Genomic DNA, 17,610 nt, shown 5'->3' with positions numbered 1-17,610 from the left:
AACATTTTAAACGTAATTCGCTTCCCTGCAGAATCATCCCAATCAATCAAAATGAATACATTTAAAAACACTTTAGACATCAATTGTCACTATTAACTAGTTGCTTTTTAGCATGCATGTTATTGAAATATTGGCTGCTTATTAGTACTTATAAACTACCCATTCTGCATGATCTTATTCTACACCATTTCCAATATCTAAACGACCTTAATAATTATTAAAAAAGAGCAAATTAGGAGGTTATGGAAGCAGGTCACAGTTAATGGATTACTAATAGAGAGAAGTGAACCCTAAAATTAAGTGACCATAGATTTTTTCAAGCAGTGCCATTCAATAAATTGTGTATATATATATATATATATATATATATATATATATATATATATATATATATATATATATATATATAATGCCTAAAATAAATGGTAAAATTACAGATTTTTTTACAGTGTATGAGTTTGTATAGATATATAGCTTAATTATTTAGGTTTTTGTTTTTTTAAACAGTCGACAAAATGCTAATTCATTGCAGAATTTCTTGATTAGATAATCACAATGTAACAGGACTTAAACAGTTTTCAAACTCACTGTCTTAATGATAATGAAAGTTTAAAATGATAATAATGTCACAAAATTTACCCCAGTTTACACTGGTAATCATGACAATATTTAGAAGTTTCTTTTCAAGTTATGCACAGTAAATGCACATGCAGAAAGTTTGAACGACTTCAAATTAATATGGACAGATGGTAAATGTAATACATTTTCATGTAAACAGTAGAAACAGATATGCAGACAGAGAGAGCAAGTGAATGAGTGCACTGCAACGCATCTCAAGCCACAGTGAAATTGTCTGGTTTTGGATTTGTGGACAGGCCCTGGATTCATGACGGTCTGATCTGTATTCACCTCAGAGGGAGTGTTAGTCTCCTTGCTGCAGTAGGCAACTGCTCTGGGGTCAGTGAGATCACTCAATCCCTTCCACCGCTGCATAACAAAACCCTGTTGTATGGGATCCTTGTGCTGGAACAAGCTCTCATTTTTTTACAGCTCCAGGCCTGTCTTAATTTGAGCAATACTGTGAAGCGCTGCTGTAAGAAGTCAAGCGCACTTGTTACGAACACCCGATTGAATTTTATTCACAAGTTCAGCTGTCATTTCAGAGTCATTAGAGGTTTTATACACTTCATTCTGATTGTCATTGCAGGACTCTCTCGCTTTAATAAGCTTGCCTAGAGCCTTGACAGACAGAGCTGTTTGTCAGTGTAGCTCTAATGAAGCGTGCGGTTCAAACCCTGTGTGGATGGAAGTCACTCGGGGTGCCAGAGTCTAATGTAACTCTTTCTTTATATCTGTATGTATGGCCAGTCAAATGATATCTCAAATTGTGCAGCTTATTGAGAGCTGAGCTAGTCTCCTTCAAAGAGATTTTCCACTAGCAGAAGACATATCTAGGAAACGTAACCATTTCTAAACAATTTAGAACACCCTGGCAACCGATCAGAAGACTCCAGCAACCACTTATAACACTGTAGCAATATTTTAAAACAATCTGGCAACACCTTGGCAACCACTTAGAACACCCGGGTAAAGACTCTGTCAACCATTTCTAACTATTTATAACAACCTAGCAACAACCTGACAACCACTCAGAATACCAACCACTTGACTACCTCTCAGAACACTATAGTAACACCCTAGCAACCACTTCGAACACTAAGGTAAAATCGTATTAACCAAATAAAACTATTTCGAACAACCTAGCAACACATTGTTAAACACATATACACAAATGCACTTAGAACAAACTAGTAGCACCACCTTAGAAAGTCCCAGTATCACCCTAGCAACCACTTTCAACAACCCAGCATCAACTATTTAAAACACCTGACAATCAACAAAACATCATAGCAACATTAAAACAATTTAGAACAAATTGACAACCAATGATAACACCCTAGAAACCTCTTAGAAGATCCGAGATAAACCCCGGTTAGAAACCCCAATTTTAAACTACTAATAACAACCTACCTGTAGCAACACTTTGGCAACCACACACATCATACCTCTGAAAATACAGGAGATCGGAGAGAAGGGATTGGGGGGGTTATGGGATTGTGTGTCTGAGTAACGCTATTAAGAACCTGGTTAATAACTATACTGTGGTATTAGTAACTGTACAATGGAGCGGGTTTCGAGTATGATCGCATACTACACTAAAGTTGGTGACTATTGGGTGTTACAGACCATACCTAAAAGCTGAGGTTGGTGGTGGGGGGCAAGAATACAGAATGATATAATAAAATAATTTAATACAACATCCGCAACCTAGTATCAAACATTTAGCATTATTTAGAGCAACCTATAGATTTAGCAACATCTTGACAACAACATCGCAACAGCCACTTATAACACCCTAGTAGCAACGATTTAGAACAACATAGCAACCACCTAGAACACTCTTGTCACTTAACACACTCTCTCTCTTGCTCTCTCTCTCTCTCTCTCTCTTTCTATATATATATATATATATATATATATATATATATATATATATATATATATATATATATATATATATATATAAGTTTATAGGTTTATAGAGAGAGAGAGAGAGAGAGAGAGAGTGAGTAAGTGAGTGTGTGTGTGTGTGTGTGTGTGTGTGTGTGTGTGTGTGTGTGTGTGTGTGTGTGTGTGTTTGTTAAGTGTCAAGAGCGTTGTAGGTGGTTGCTATTGTGTTCTAAATGGTTGCTACTAGGGTGTTATAAGTGGCTGTTGCGGTGTTGTTGTCAAGATGTTAATAATGTTAAATTTAGTTGATTGGACATGATTTGAAAAGGCATACATCTGTCTATATAAGGTCCCAGGGTTGACAGTGCATGTCAAAGCATAAACCAAGCATGAAGACAAAGGAATTGTCTGTAGACCTCCGAGACAGTAATGGGGAAGGTTACAGAAAAAAATATTCTGCAACTCCGAAAGTTCCAATGGGCACAGTGGCCTTCATCTCCTTACAGAAGGACAACCATCTGTGCAGCACTCCACCAACCAGGCCTGTATGGTAGATTATTCAGACAGCAACCACTCCCCCTGGACTTTGTCAAAAGGCATCTAAAAGACTCTTAGACCATAAGAAACTGAATTCTCTGGTCTGATAAGACTAAAATTGAACTCTTTGGAGCGAATGGCAGGCGTTACATTTGGATAAAACCATGGCACCGCTCATCACCAGCATATTACCATCTCTACATTGAAGCATGGTGGTGGCAGCATCATGCTGTGGGGATGTTTTTCAGCAGCAGAAACTGGAAGACTAGTCAGGATAGAGGGAGTGAAGCAGCAATGTGCAGAGACGCCCTGAATGAAAACCTGCTTCAGAGTGCTCTTGACCTCAAACTGGGGCGACGGTTCATTTTCCAGCAGGACAATTACCCAAAGCACACCAAAATATTAATGAAGTGGCTTCACAATAACTCAGTAAATGTCCTTGAGTGGCCCAGCCAGAGCCCAGACCTAAATCCTATTGAACATCTCTGGAGAAATCTGAAAATGGCAGTACACAGTCACTTCCCATCCAACCTGATAGAGACAAAGACAGGTGTGCCAAGGTTGTGACATCATATTCAAAGACTTGAGGGTGTAATTGCTGCCAAAGATGCATCAACAAAGTATTGAGCAAAGGCTGTGAATACTTATGTACATGTGATTTTTCGAGGTTTTTAATTTTTTATACATTTGCAACAATTTAAAAAAATTTTTTTTAACATTGTTATTATGGGGTATTGTGTGTAGAATTTAATCTATTTTGGAATAAGGCTGTAACACAAAGAAATTTTGAAAAAGTGAAGCGCTAATACTTTCCGGCTACACTGTATGAAGGAAATATAACCATTTCTAAAGAATTTACAACACCCTGCAGTGTACTTAAAACCCTAGCAGCAGCTTTTTAGCACAAACTAGCAACACCTTGTCAACACCCTAGAAATCATGTAGAATTATTTCTAACAACCTAGCAATACATTAGTAGCAAATGATTTGGAACCATTTAGCTTCTATTTAGCATTTAAGCATCAAATGTTAATGTAATTTATATTAAGTTGAGAAATGACTCTTTTAAATGTTCAAATAATCCATGTAGTCTCTCAATTACTCTGTTCATGAAACTGCATGCATAATTTCACAGATCGTTTAAAAAGTGCTGATAAAGATTGCTTTAGATGAATTATAGCACATCTCACCACAGGATGCTACTGCCAGTGAGGCAACATAGCCACATTCAATACTCGTATGTGAGTGCTACGAATATATTTATACTCATATACAGTAGGTAGATAAATCCAGGTCTGTGTGCGCACAGGCTTTGAGAGACAGGCAAAAACAGGAAAGACAGGATTATTAATGAAACTGATTCCATCGCTCCAGGGGTGAGCATATGTTATGATAAATAAATGAAATGAAATGAGCTAAATAAATAATGTTGATTGGGGAGATGTCCAGAGAGAGTGAGAGTGAGAGAAAGAGAGAGAACAAAAAGAAAGTTCGCCTATAGGCTGATGAAAGCTTTCTAGTGAAGACTGAGTCCCTTAAGGCTGTTGTATTAGCCCCCTGTGTGCTGTCATTAAGAGTGATTAGACATCCAAAAACCTTCATTGAAAAAACGCAGAAAAGAACCAATAAAGTCTGATGATATGAAACTAATTGTGGAGGAGACTTCAAAGGATAATGCATTTCCAGACAGAGTAAAACTTAAGAAAAATGCCACCACTGCAGGGTCTCTTTAACTTAGCCGTATTTTTTACATCAGCTTTTCAACAATGCATTTACATGTCTTCTTCATTTACTTTAGTTTATTAGAAAGTAGAGACTTTGAATTCACTGAGCAATTAAATATTTTTGAGCTAAAAAAAGTAGAAAAAAAACTTTAGATGTGCTTTAGAAATTTCCAACAATAAAAAAGGTTTATATGACTGCGAGACACTCTGTTCCAAACACTGCAAGCTGCCTTACAGATATGCAGCTTGATAAAGTAGAAGATATCAGAAATGGGTGCACAAGAGACTCTAATTTGAATGCATTCCAGTGCAATTTGAATTATTAGAATTTTGCCAACACATAACTTTTTTATATAATATTGTAATATTTATTAATCTTTTGCATCAGCTTTTTTCAGTTAATTCGAATTGTAATATGATTAATTCCTTTTATTGATAAACAGAAAAACTTTTTTTTGCTTTAATATATATATATATATATATATATATATATATATATATATATATATATATATATATATATTTATTTATTTACATTGTCAATGAAATATTGTTCTTCAAGTTTTACTTAAAGGTGCGGTTTGTAAGTTTGACACCCAGTGGTTGAACTGTGTATTACACCTAGTTCATAAACACAAGCACAGGTTGCCAGATTGATGACACCAACAGCTGTGCGCCTGACTGTTGAGCTTAAAGGCCGATAAAAAAAGCTGATTTAAGTCATGTTCTAAATAAAAAGTAACATATTAAAAGGAGTTTTTGTTCTGAACAATACCTGAAATTTATATTTCAGAAATGGCTTTCATTTCTTGCAGCTGAAAATTGACAATGATCACCTCAGGTACAACTCTTGTGCTTCATTTAGCGTTAAATGATAAAAATGCAAGTTTGAATGCGATTTTTCATTAAATTTATTGCCATACCACTGAAAGCAGCAGCAGATAGTTCACCTCGGATCATAAAAATAAAATAAACCTTTAAAATTGAACTTTAGAACTGTGGTTTTTTTGTGATTTTTTGGATTGCAGTAAATGCACTATTAGGTAAATTGGGTCTAGCGACGCCCGTTCACTTAGAATGTTTCTTAAACATCTGCAAACACATTATGGTATATTACGGTTTAGAAGGGTCAAGAAAAACTAAATCAACACCTTTAAGTCAAGTATTTCTAATTTTAAGTCGAGTTTAAATTCATAAGATAATAAAATTGTATTTTAACTATTTAAATTTGTGAAAAATAAGTTTAATAAGTAGGTTTAGCTAACAACATCATATCAGATTGTAAAAAAGCCAAAAAATAAAATAAAATAAATAAATAAATAATAAAGCTAATACCCTAATTACTTATTACTTTGTATTTTGTGCAGAGGCTATTTTCATTTAAACCATTTTTACATTCCACATCATTGTAATCTTCATTTAAATGTTTTCCTTTAATGTCCACATTCAACTTTAGTTAACAGTAACATAAGTGATACTAATAATCACATAAAAAAGATTATTATTTGTTTTACGGTGAGTGTATTATTGTGAAATTTCTACATTTTAACTTTGAATTGAATTAATTTTTTAAACAAACTGTACAACAACAAAAAAAGACAACTATCCCATACATTTTGGAATAAAACCATCAAGGATAAAAACACAAAGCCCAAGGTCTGTTTCCATTGTGGTCCTCGCTGTTAAAAAAGCAAAGCGGCTGCGAAGTACAGTTAATGCATAAAACAAACAGTACCTCCACATTTTAAAACAGGAAAACATTCACCATGCAAACTAACTATCCTCAAACAAACATCGTTTGATCACCTTTTTGAACCTCAAGTCTTTTATTTCCTTAATCAACTTTGATATATTGTTCCACATGATCGCACTTGTGAATAAAAACATATTTTCACTTCATTTTGATGGCCCATTTGAGAATTAGTAGACTGCCTGATTATTATCTGCTGATACTTCTCCTTTAACAGACATTTAACTGACTATAAGAAACTTTGCAAGTACATTTCAACTTACAATAACCCAAACTCCAAGCTAATAGTCTACTTATAATCAAGTGAGAATTAGTTGGCATGTAGCTAAATTTAACTTAAATTAAATTCAACAAATGGACCATCAAAAAAAAGTGTGACCAAATAAACAACTATTAAAATCCCAACCCCTAGTACTATATGCATGCTGTTGCCTCACCATTTTAAAATAGTTCACCAAATAACTAACCCCATTATTAAACTTTTATATTTACAATCATTCCCAGTTTAAAAAAAAACATTTTCTTAACAGTTAACATACAGATCATTTTAAAAACTGTGCAAATGTGCTCTAGAATTAATTGTTTAAATTATTTGTATTAATTTATTTTGTGCCTTTTGCAATTTTTCCATCATATTCTATGAGCAGCTTCTATACCAAAATGAGGTAGCATAATCAAAATGGGGTTGAATCAAAGCTCATGCTAATAATTTTAAAGAATGAACATCTAACAGATCAGCTTGCCTTGCTAGAAACCTTTTTTTCATTTAAGCTTAAATGAAAATTTTAATTGATGAAATTGATTTATTTCAAATAAATGACTTAATTTTTATCATTGACTGTTTACGTGTTTTGTATAATCATAAACTTACTTGAAGCCATTTTTAGCAAATGTTTGGTTGAATTATTCATTTTAAAGCTCTCTAGGATTATCACCAGGTTTTGGAATAGAGTGATGAACCAGTACAGTGAAAAACGACACACAACTAGTGCAAAAGCAGATTCTGCTGCTCTCTGCGTCCGGTGAATAATTGATATCCCATGCACTCTTGCTGAGAAAGGAATAAGATGTAGCAGCATTCAAATAACTTTGAGATGAAAGAAAAATTGATTAAAAAAAGATAAGTAAAATTAAAAAGAGGAGACGGAAGCCCTGGGGAACACACTTAGCATATAAATGAATGAGAGAAAGGGAAACTTCTCCAGCATGTGCATCCTCGCGCCTCGCTATGTGACCAGCAGTCATTCTTCACTTATCACCAGCAGACACATTCACATCAAACACCTAATCATCACTCTTATCTACATACATATATTCTCTATTTTCTTTTCTTATCTGCCAGATTCTCTTTTCTGCTGCTTGAATGAGGTTTATGAAAGTTATGGTGTAGAATCATGCACAGACTCAGCTAGCACGTGTCTACGTTTCAGTGCTTATTGTAAATGGCTTGGTAAGAATTATTTCATTTTTTAAAAAGTTTCTATTTAAGTATTTCTCCCTAAATGATTGTGGGGTGTTCAAGTAGTATGTGTGGAAAAGAAGGTGTGTAATAATTTAAACAGTTAAAACACCTTTTACAAGTATATTTGAAATGATGGCATGTTGTATAAACGCATACAAATATGTGCATATGACACTTTGGGCTCTATTTTAACTATCAAGGTGCAAAGTCTAAAGCACATGGTGCAAAAGCATTAAGGCCATGTCTGAATCCACTTTTTCTGTGTTAAGAACAGAAAAAGTTTGTGCCATGGCGCAAAGTATATTTATACATACATACATACATACATACACACACACACACACACACACACACACACACACACACACACACACACACACACACACACACACACATATACTTTGCGACATGGCACAAACTTTTTCTGTTCTTAACACAGAAAAAGTGGAGATATATATATATATATATATATATATATATATATATATTGCAAAATAAATCATGAAACTGATCAATGTAACGCGAGTTTGATTTGCACATGACAAGTTTTAGCTGTTTTAGTCCTTTTAGAAACTTAGCCGAGTAAAAGCGAACCGCACCAAGAGCAAAAATAAACATTTTAACAATTTTAAACCCTGTTTCGGGACAAAATAATCGATCCATAGGTATGAAAGCACCCTCAAACTACACGTTTTTGAAAGCAAATAAAAGTAATTGACCAAAAAAAAGCAACCGTGCATTACAGTCAAAGAGCTTAGAATGACCAAGAGGCGAAAATTAATCGAACGTTCCATTGCATCAGCAGCGCCCAGCAACAGCCCCGGATTCTACCATTTTGGAGTGAAAGCGTTCAGTTGTCTAATCACCCGCAAAAGCAAAGAGCTGCTTTGTTTTTTATCTATTTATTTAAAAAGTGGATTAAAGCTAAGATACTACCTAAAAGACAATACAACACTTACTATGACAATCATCAGCACCTTTAATAGCTTATTTTACAGACTAACATGCTGTTGTTCTATTGGAATTTTCATTCCAAAATGTTGACCGGGCCATCTGGTGGCTGTTTCCCACATTGCACTAGAGTGTCGCCTCTTGGTAAGTCTATGCTCTTTGCTACAGTACAGGACCATATGAGCCAAGATCCATATTGTTTTTCATAAAATTACATGATCTACTGTCCTGGCATGCATTTTTTGTGGATCCATTACGTTCATTCATTCATTCATTCATTGATTGATTGATTTCCATCAACTTAGTTTCTAATTCCTTCCTTCTGTCTCTCAACATCTACATTACTCCTGAGCCGCCACACACTCCTACACTGGTTACCTTTCGCAGAAACCTACGATCTCTCTCACCCAATAGACTATCCACCATTGTTTCAGACTCTCTTCCTCCATCTCGCAAACTCACTGCACTTGATTCGAACAGTGCCACTAATACACTCTGCTCCACACTAGCATCATGTCTAGACCGATTATGTCCTCTTGCATCCAGGCCAGCCCGTGCCAGTCCTCCTGCACCCTGGCTCTCGGATGCTCTCCGTGAGCATCGCTCAAAACTTCGGGCTGCGGAGAGAATTTGGCGGAAAACTAAAAATCCTGCACATCTCTTAACATACCAAACTCTTCTGTCCTCTTTCTCAGCTGAGGTTACTTCTGCAAAGCAGACGTATTACCGTCTGAAAATCAACAATGCCACTAATCCTCGCCTACTTTTTAAAACATTTTCCTCCCTCCTCTATCCTCCTCCTCCACCCGCATCCTCCACACTTACTACTGATGACTTTGCTACATTCTTCTGCACCAAAACTGCAAAAATCAGTGCTCAATTTGCTGCACCTACAACAAACACGCAAGATACAACACCAACACCACACACACTCACCTCTTTTTCTCAGCTCTCTGAGTCTGAGGTGTCCAAACTTGTGCTATCTAGCCATGCAACCACCTGTCCACTCGATCCCATTCCCTCTCATCTCTTGCAAGCCATCTCTCCTGCAGTCATACCAACACTGACTCACATAATTAACACATCTCTTGACTCTGGTTTATTCCCCACTACATTTAAGCAGGCTAGGGTAACCCCACTGCTAAAGAAACCCAACCTGGACCATACGCTACTTGAAAACTACAGACCAGTATCCCTGCTTCCATTCATGGCCAAGATTCTGGAGAAAGTAGTGTTCAATCAAGTCCTGGACTTTCTTACTCAAAACAATCTCATGGACAACAAGCAATCCGGCTTTAAGAAAGGCCACTCAACTGAGACTGCCCTGCTCTCGGTCGTGGAGGATCTCAGACTGGCTAAAGCAGACTCTAAATCATCAGTCCTCATTTTGCTGGACGTGTCAGCTGCTTTTGACACTGTCAACCACCAGATCCTGCTATCTACGCTTGAGTCACTGGGCGTTGCGGGCACTGTTATACAATGGTTCAGATCTTACCTCTCTGACAGGTCATTCAGGGTGTCTTGGAGGGGAGAGGTGTCCAACCTACAGCATCTAAACACTGGGGTACCTCAAGGCTCTGTTCTTGGGCCACTTCTCTTCTCCATCTACACATCATCTCTAGGACCAGTCATCCAGAGACATGGATTCTCCTACCACTGCTATGCTGATGATACCCAGCTATACCTCTCTTTTCATCCTGATGATCCCTCGGTTCCAGCTCGTATCTCAGCCTGCCTGTTGGATATTTCACACTGGATGAAAGATCATCATCTTCAGCTGAACCTCGCAAAAACGGAAATGCTTGTAGTTTCTGCCAACCCGACTCTACACCATAACTTTTCAATCCAGATGGATGGGGCAACCATTACTGCATCCAAAATGGTGAAAAGCCTTGGAGTAACGATTGATGACCAACTAAACTTCTCTGACCACATTTCTAGAACTGCTCGATCTTGCAGATTCGCACTCTATAACATCAGAAAGATCCGACCCTTCTTATCTGAACATGCAGCTCAACTCCTTGTTCAAGCTCTTGTTCTCTCCAAACTGGATTACTGCAACTCTCTACTAGCTGGGCTTCCAGCTAACTCTATCAAGCCTCTTCAACTGCTCCAGAATGCAGCAGCACGAGTTGTCTTCAATGAACCTAAACGAGCACATGTCACTCCGATGCTAGTCCGTTTGCACTGGCTGCCAGTTGCTGCTCGCATCAAATTCAAAACTCTGATGTTTGCCTACAAAGTGACTTCTGGCCTAGCACCTTCTTATCTGCACTCACTTCTGCAGATCTATGTGCCCTCCAGAAACTTGCGTTCTGTGAATGAACGTCGCCTCGTGGTTCCATCCCAAAGAGGAAAAAAATCACTTTCGCGAACGCTCACGCTCACGCTCAATCGGCCCAGTTGGTGGAATGAACTCCCTAACTGCATCAGAACAGCAGAGTCACTCGCTATTTTCAAGAAACGACTAAAAACTCAACTATTTAGTCTCCACTTCACTTCCTAATCTGCAATTGCCTATTTGAATATCACACTAACTGTACAAAAAAAAAAAAAAAAAAAAATTACTAACACTTCCCTTCTTAGACTTTACAGACCTGAAACTTGCCTTTAGTACTTATTCATTGTTGCTCTTAGTTGTGTAAATTGCTTCCTTGTCCTCATTTGTAAGTCGCTTTGGATAAAAGCGTCTGCTAAATGACTAAATGTAATGTAAATGTAATGTAATTCATCAGGGCTCACCACAGTGGAATGAACTGCTAACCACTCTGGCATGTATGTAGCGGATACACCATCTAAATGTGCAAAGGAAAATTCAATCTTTTTTGTGCATCATTGTCATAAATGCACTCTTAGTTCCTAATACATTAACAAAGTATAATTTAACAAATGGAATTAGTTTTGTTTTCTTTTAATTTACCAAACTATTCTTGACTGTCAGTGCTAGACAGCTTCTTTGTTATCTTTTAAAGACATCAACTGTACATCCTTGGATAAGTCAGTCTCAAACACTTTACACTTTTTTTTTATTTTTTTTAAGAAAGCTAAATTCTGAACAGATGCTTCTACAACAGCACACTAATCAGTCTTTGTGCAGCAGTTGGTTTTGAGTTCCTCGTTAAGCATAAGTAATGTTCACCTTGTTCACAGAGACCATGCTAGTTCATTGTTCAGCACTGAATTGGCACGTCAGATGATCCCAGCATACAATCGGCTGCCAATGACATCCGCCAAGACTTCAGCTCTCATCAGCTCTGCTTCCAACTGCCAAGACTGCAGAACACGAGGAGCTCAGATCGGGAAGAGGAAAAAAGCGGAGAATGATCCTGTTGAAGCCCACACAAACACAGCCAAACACTCCATCTGATAAAGGGAATACAGTAGATCATGTGAAGGTTCAGTGCTGAGATCAGACTAACAGATTTCCGAGGGTAATGTTGAGAGGGTTTCATCATTTTTTTCATCAAAAGCTTTTTACGTATAACTATTTTTTTTTTTTAAGTATCAGGGTTTCTATATATATATATATATATATATATATATATATATATATATATATATTAACCAGCATTGAACTTTAATTATTTTTTCGTTCATTATTTGTTTATTAGTTTGTTGACATGATAGCATAACGCAATTGATGCAGATTTGTCGGCTGTACGTTCATGATGCGAATCTCCCATTTCACCACTTCCCATAGGTGCTCTATTGGATTGAGTTCTGGTGACTGTGAAGGCCATTTGACTTCAGTGAACTCATTATCATGTTCAAGAAACCAGTCTGAGATGATTGACCCTTTATGACATGATGCGCTATCCTAGCCTTTAGAAGATGGGTACACTGTGGTCATGAAGGGATGGACATGGTCACCACAATCCTCAGATAGGCTATGGCATTGACATGGTGCTCAGTTGGTACTATATGCCGCACCATTAATCCACCACCATCAGCCTGAACCGTTGCATGGCACAATGGATCTATGCTCTTATGTTATTGATGCCAAATTGTGATGCTACCATTCGAATGTTGCAGCAGGCAAAGTTTTTTTTCAATATTCTGTTGCCCAATTTTGGTGAGCCTGTGCTAATTTATAGCCTCAGTTTCCTATTCTTTGCTGATAGGAGGGGCACCTTGTGTGATCTTCTGCAGCTGCAGCCCATCCGCCTCAAGATTCAACATGTGCATTCAGAGATTGATGGCCATTCTCCTCTGACCCCCGAGGAAACCCACGCGAACGCAGGGAGAACATGCAAACTCCACATAGAAATGCCACCTGACCCAGCTGAGGCTCGAACCAGCGACCTTCTTGCTGTGAGGCGACAGCACTACCTACTGCGCCACTGTGTCCCCTTTTGAAAAGTTGTAAAGGAAAAAAAAACTGCTTGCATAATATCACAGCTCAAAAAATCTGTTGACATTTTCATCGCTCATGGTCATGGGCATACCCAAACTTGGTGAGTGCCAGACACAAATTCAGAAATTCCCTTTTTTCTCCCCTCCATCCCTCAAAAGACAGCCGATACGAGTGAAGGCTCAAGGGCTCAAGATCTACACTTCATGCCACAGTTTTTTCACATTCCGGCTCCCAAACCCTGAACCTGCAGCTTGGAAAACTCAAGAGACGGCTTGTTGAGGAAAGCCAGAAACAAACAATAACAACCAGAGGCTGATGAATGGGTCTTGGCATAGGAGCTGGGATCGAAGCGATTGATCCGAACCCGGCTATCTCAGCGGCGCTTTTACCCTCTGTCAAACCCCTGCTAGAGGGAGATGGATTTTGTCGGGCAGAGCAGTGGATTAATGGTGGCGAGGTGACAGCTGGGTCCGCCACTGTGACCATCCCCTTGGGCAGGTGCGTTTGGGCATGTGTGCTGATGTATCGACAGCTTTTTTTTTTTTTTTCAGGAGGTAGATGCTTTCTGTGACTTTATTGTGAGCGCTGACAGATCCAAGACCTGTAGATGGGGATGGTCCTTGGCAGAGATCTTGTGTGGGCAGGTCAAGGTGAGCAGACATGAGCTTACACAATCATTGACTTTGTCATGCGGTCATACTTTTACATGTAATGGAAGTCTGTAGATCAGAATGACAAAAAGCACTGTAAAAGTCGTTCACTTGTATTCATGATATTTTTTCAGTTGCTATGAAGATAAACTAATAAATTATTAAACAAAGGAAGAAAAAAAGGAAAAGAAAAGGAAAAATAAATATAAATAATTTTTGTTTGGAAAGGTTTTATATTTTAAAAAGTGAGAGTGGAAACTCGTCACACAAATAAATTAGGGTTATTTTACCTGAAAATTGTTTCACTTCAATGTAATATTTAATTTAATTTCAATAATTCAATGATTTTCACATTATAATCAAACACTTAGAAGCATTTATTAAAGCATTAGCATTAAGTGAATTTAGTACTTGTTAAGCATTATCTCTACATTAACAGACATTAGTAAGCAGTTTATAACTGCAGATACAAATGTTTTGCTTTCCTAACTTATAAACACATTTATATTGTGCTTAATAACTCTACTTTAATACTTTGTTACTGATAAATTTTTATTACTAAATTAATTATTTCATTATTTACAAGCCATTTGTATTTGAGAGTAGTTGGGGGTTTTTAAGATCATAAATTAATTAATTAATTAATTAATTAATTAATTAATTTATTATTATTATTATATATTTTTTTAATTTATCAGGATCCAACGTAGTGGCTATTCTTCCTAGGGTCCATCGAACACAAAACAAAACTACATCAATACACAACAATAAAGACCAATAAACAACATAAAAACCCAAAATGATTATAAAATGATTGAAATCAACGTTTATACATTTTATTATTCAGGCATATAGTAATGCTTACTTTGTATGTTTATAAATGCTTTATTAACTCAACTTTCAACATCCAGTTTTGTGACCTAATCTAAAGTGAGGACTAGTTATGCTTTATAAATCCCTTATAAATTACAATTAAAGGCTCAGTTATAAATGAACAACAATCTTTGCAATCTCTAAAAAATATAATCACTGTAAAGTTGTTGTAAAGTTACTGTAAAACAAAATTGAATACAACAATATAATAATAATTTAGTTAGGATTGCAAATATATATATTTTTATATGCCTGAATAATAAGATATAAATATGTTTATTTGAATAGTTTATTAATCATTTACTTACGCATTCTGAATTATCTTAAAAACCACGAACTATGGTTAAATAAATGATCTGGAAATAATGCCATAATTTAGTAATGAAAAATAAATCACTAAGTATGAAAATACAATCATATATTGAGGATTAGTGTAATTATGCTGACAATTCATTATCAAATAATTTTTTACCAAAAACAGAAGAAAAAACACAAAAATCATACTAAAAATGTATAAGTAATGCATATATAAATAGGTCTCAAATAAATTCCAGATATTTAATCTATATTCACTCTTACATTCACACACATACACTATGGCCAATTTAGTTTATTCAATTCACCTATACCGCATGTATTTGGACTGTTGGGGAAACGTATGCGAACACTGGGAGAACATTCAAACTCCAAACAGAAATGATAACTGACCCGGCCAGGACTTGAACCAGCGACCTTTTTGCTGTGAGGCGATTGTGTACCACTGAACCACCGTGACGCCCCTATATATTAATATATATCTACATGATTTATGTACATATGTATTATATACATGTATGTATTATATATATCTTCATATTTTAATCTATAATCTGATCTAGAAACTAATTACTATAATAAATATAATGGAGAAAATTAAATTAAATTGCTATATATATATATATATATATATATATATATATATATATATATATATATATATATATATATATATTTGAATGTATAATATTATTAAAAAAAATCATTTAATGTTTTCATTTTTTTTACTTTTATTGTTTGTTTGCTTGTTTTTTTTTTTGACTGTTTCATTTAGGATTATGAGCACACTGATATGTTGTAATTTTTTTATAATGTGATTTTGGTGATTTACAATTACTCCTATGTTGGTCAGCTTTGGTCAGTTTTAAAATCTTACAGATTTTTTTTTTCTTCAGTTAATCAAAATATTCAAAAACTTTTATAAAGAAATAGGACTGTTACATAATTTATGAGAACCAGAGAGACTTAATGTCAAAAACTGTCAAATAGTTAAAACACTTGCTGGGCTGTGTCTCATATCAAGCTAACGCAAGATTTTAGAAAGTTGTTGAAGTGACTCTAATCATACTTATGTTTTTTTTTCTTTGAACCTTATGGCTGTAAGAATGTTTTTTTTTTTTTTAACTACAGCAAAGTGTCGTTTTGCAGAATGACTAAAAAGTTATCAGTATCCTCGTGAAAAACTGTACTTTTTTTGTCAAATCATCCTTTTGCAATCTTAAACCAAAAAGATGAAATAGACCATACCATTGACCATCTAAAAGCAGATCTAAAGTCCAGTGCAGATCGCCTATGCCGGTTCAAATGCTTACAAATTGCTTAATACACAGGATGTACAGCAATACAACTACCTTTACAAATGAAAACAATTATAGGAATAAAATGTAACAAAAATTATTATTTAAATATTTATATTATTAAAGAAAAATAAACGAATATATACAGTTGATGTCAGAATTATTAGCCCCCCTGTTTGTTTTTCCCTAATTTATGTTTAATGGAGAGAATACTCTCAACACATTTCTAAAAATAGTTTTAATAACTCATTTCTTATGCCAGATTTATTTTATCTTTGCTATGATGACAGTAAATAATATTTGACTAGATATTTTTCAAGACAATTCTATACATCTTAAAGTCACATTTAAAGGCTTAATTAGGTTAATTAGGGTAGCTACGCAGGTAAGGGTAATTAGGCAAGTTTATTGTATAACTATGGTTTGTTCTATAGACTATCGAAAAAAATACTTAGCTTAAAGGGGCTAATCATTTTGTCTTTAAAATGGTGTTTAAAAAATAAAAACTGCTTTTAATTCTAGCTGAAATAAAGCAAATAAAACTTTCTCCAGAAGAAAAAATATTATCAGACACACTGGGAAATTTTCCTTGCTCTGTTCAACATCATTTGGGATGTTGAATATTTTTATTTTAAAAAGATTTATTAAAAAAAATAAAATCAAAGGTGCTAATAATTCTGACATCAACTGTATAATGACATCATATGAATGAATAAAATATAACATTAGCTAACATAACCTGGTTGTAAAGTCTTACCTAAAATATAATTAAAGTTAAAAATGATGTGTGTGAAGAAACCCTGTTTACATGTTTGGTTAAATTTACTTTCAATACTTTCAATATCCTGCTATAAAAAGTAACGCAGCATAAATGCCTTTTCACCAGTACAACAAGGTCAGACAACCTCTTTAAAAAAATAAAAATAATAAAATAAAGTAAATCAGCCGCTCCAGAATTTTCCCCGGTCCTAATTTCTATTCAGAGCGTGCAATACTACTTTATTCTCAAATATTAGGATTCAAAAGCCCATCTCATGTGAAAAGTACATGACAGAACACTGAAGGTCACAAGCTTAAGAGCTCTGGGGCAAACCATTCATTTCGGTTCCTTTGCCGATGCTCCAAAGTGCCGCATACTCCTCTCTCTTTTTGTTTTTTTTTTGTTTTGAAACATCGGGTGGAGGG

The 17,610-nt window shown here is 35.5% G+C and overlaps 1 protein-coding gene across 11 annotated transcripts in view; it reads right to left on the bottom strand.

The window, feature by feature from the left end:
* LOC147836474 (uncharacterized) overlaps positions 1-17,610 on the bottom strand; it is a 205,160-nt gene that overhangs the window by 169,364 nt on the left and 18,186 nt on the right. The window contains exon 3 of one of the 11 annotated variants that reach the window (XR_015494160.1): positions 11,849-12,298. The exons of 9 other annotated variants lie outside the window; for them this stretch is intronic. The gene's annotated coding sequence lies outside the window, so the exon portion shown is untranslated. Of the gene's footprint in view, positions 1-11,848; positions 12,299-17,610 lie in introns of those variants that run through there. One more of the 11 variants, XR_015494166.1, reaches the window with a different exon arrangement.

The sequence above is a fragment of the Danio rerio genome, chromosome 6 (genome assembly GCF_052040795.2).
Source record: "Danio rerio strain M-AB ecotype USA chromosome 6, GRCz13ab, whole genome shotgun sequence".
Lineage (NCBI taxonomy): Eukaryota > Metazoa > Chordata > Actinopteri > Cypriniformes > Danionidae > Danio > Danio rerio.
The sequence above is the reverse complement of the archived record's forward strand: the minus strand, read 5'-3'. Positions and strand labels throughout refer to the sequence as shown.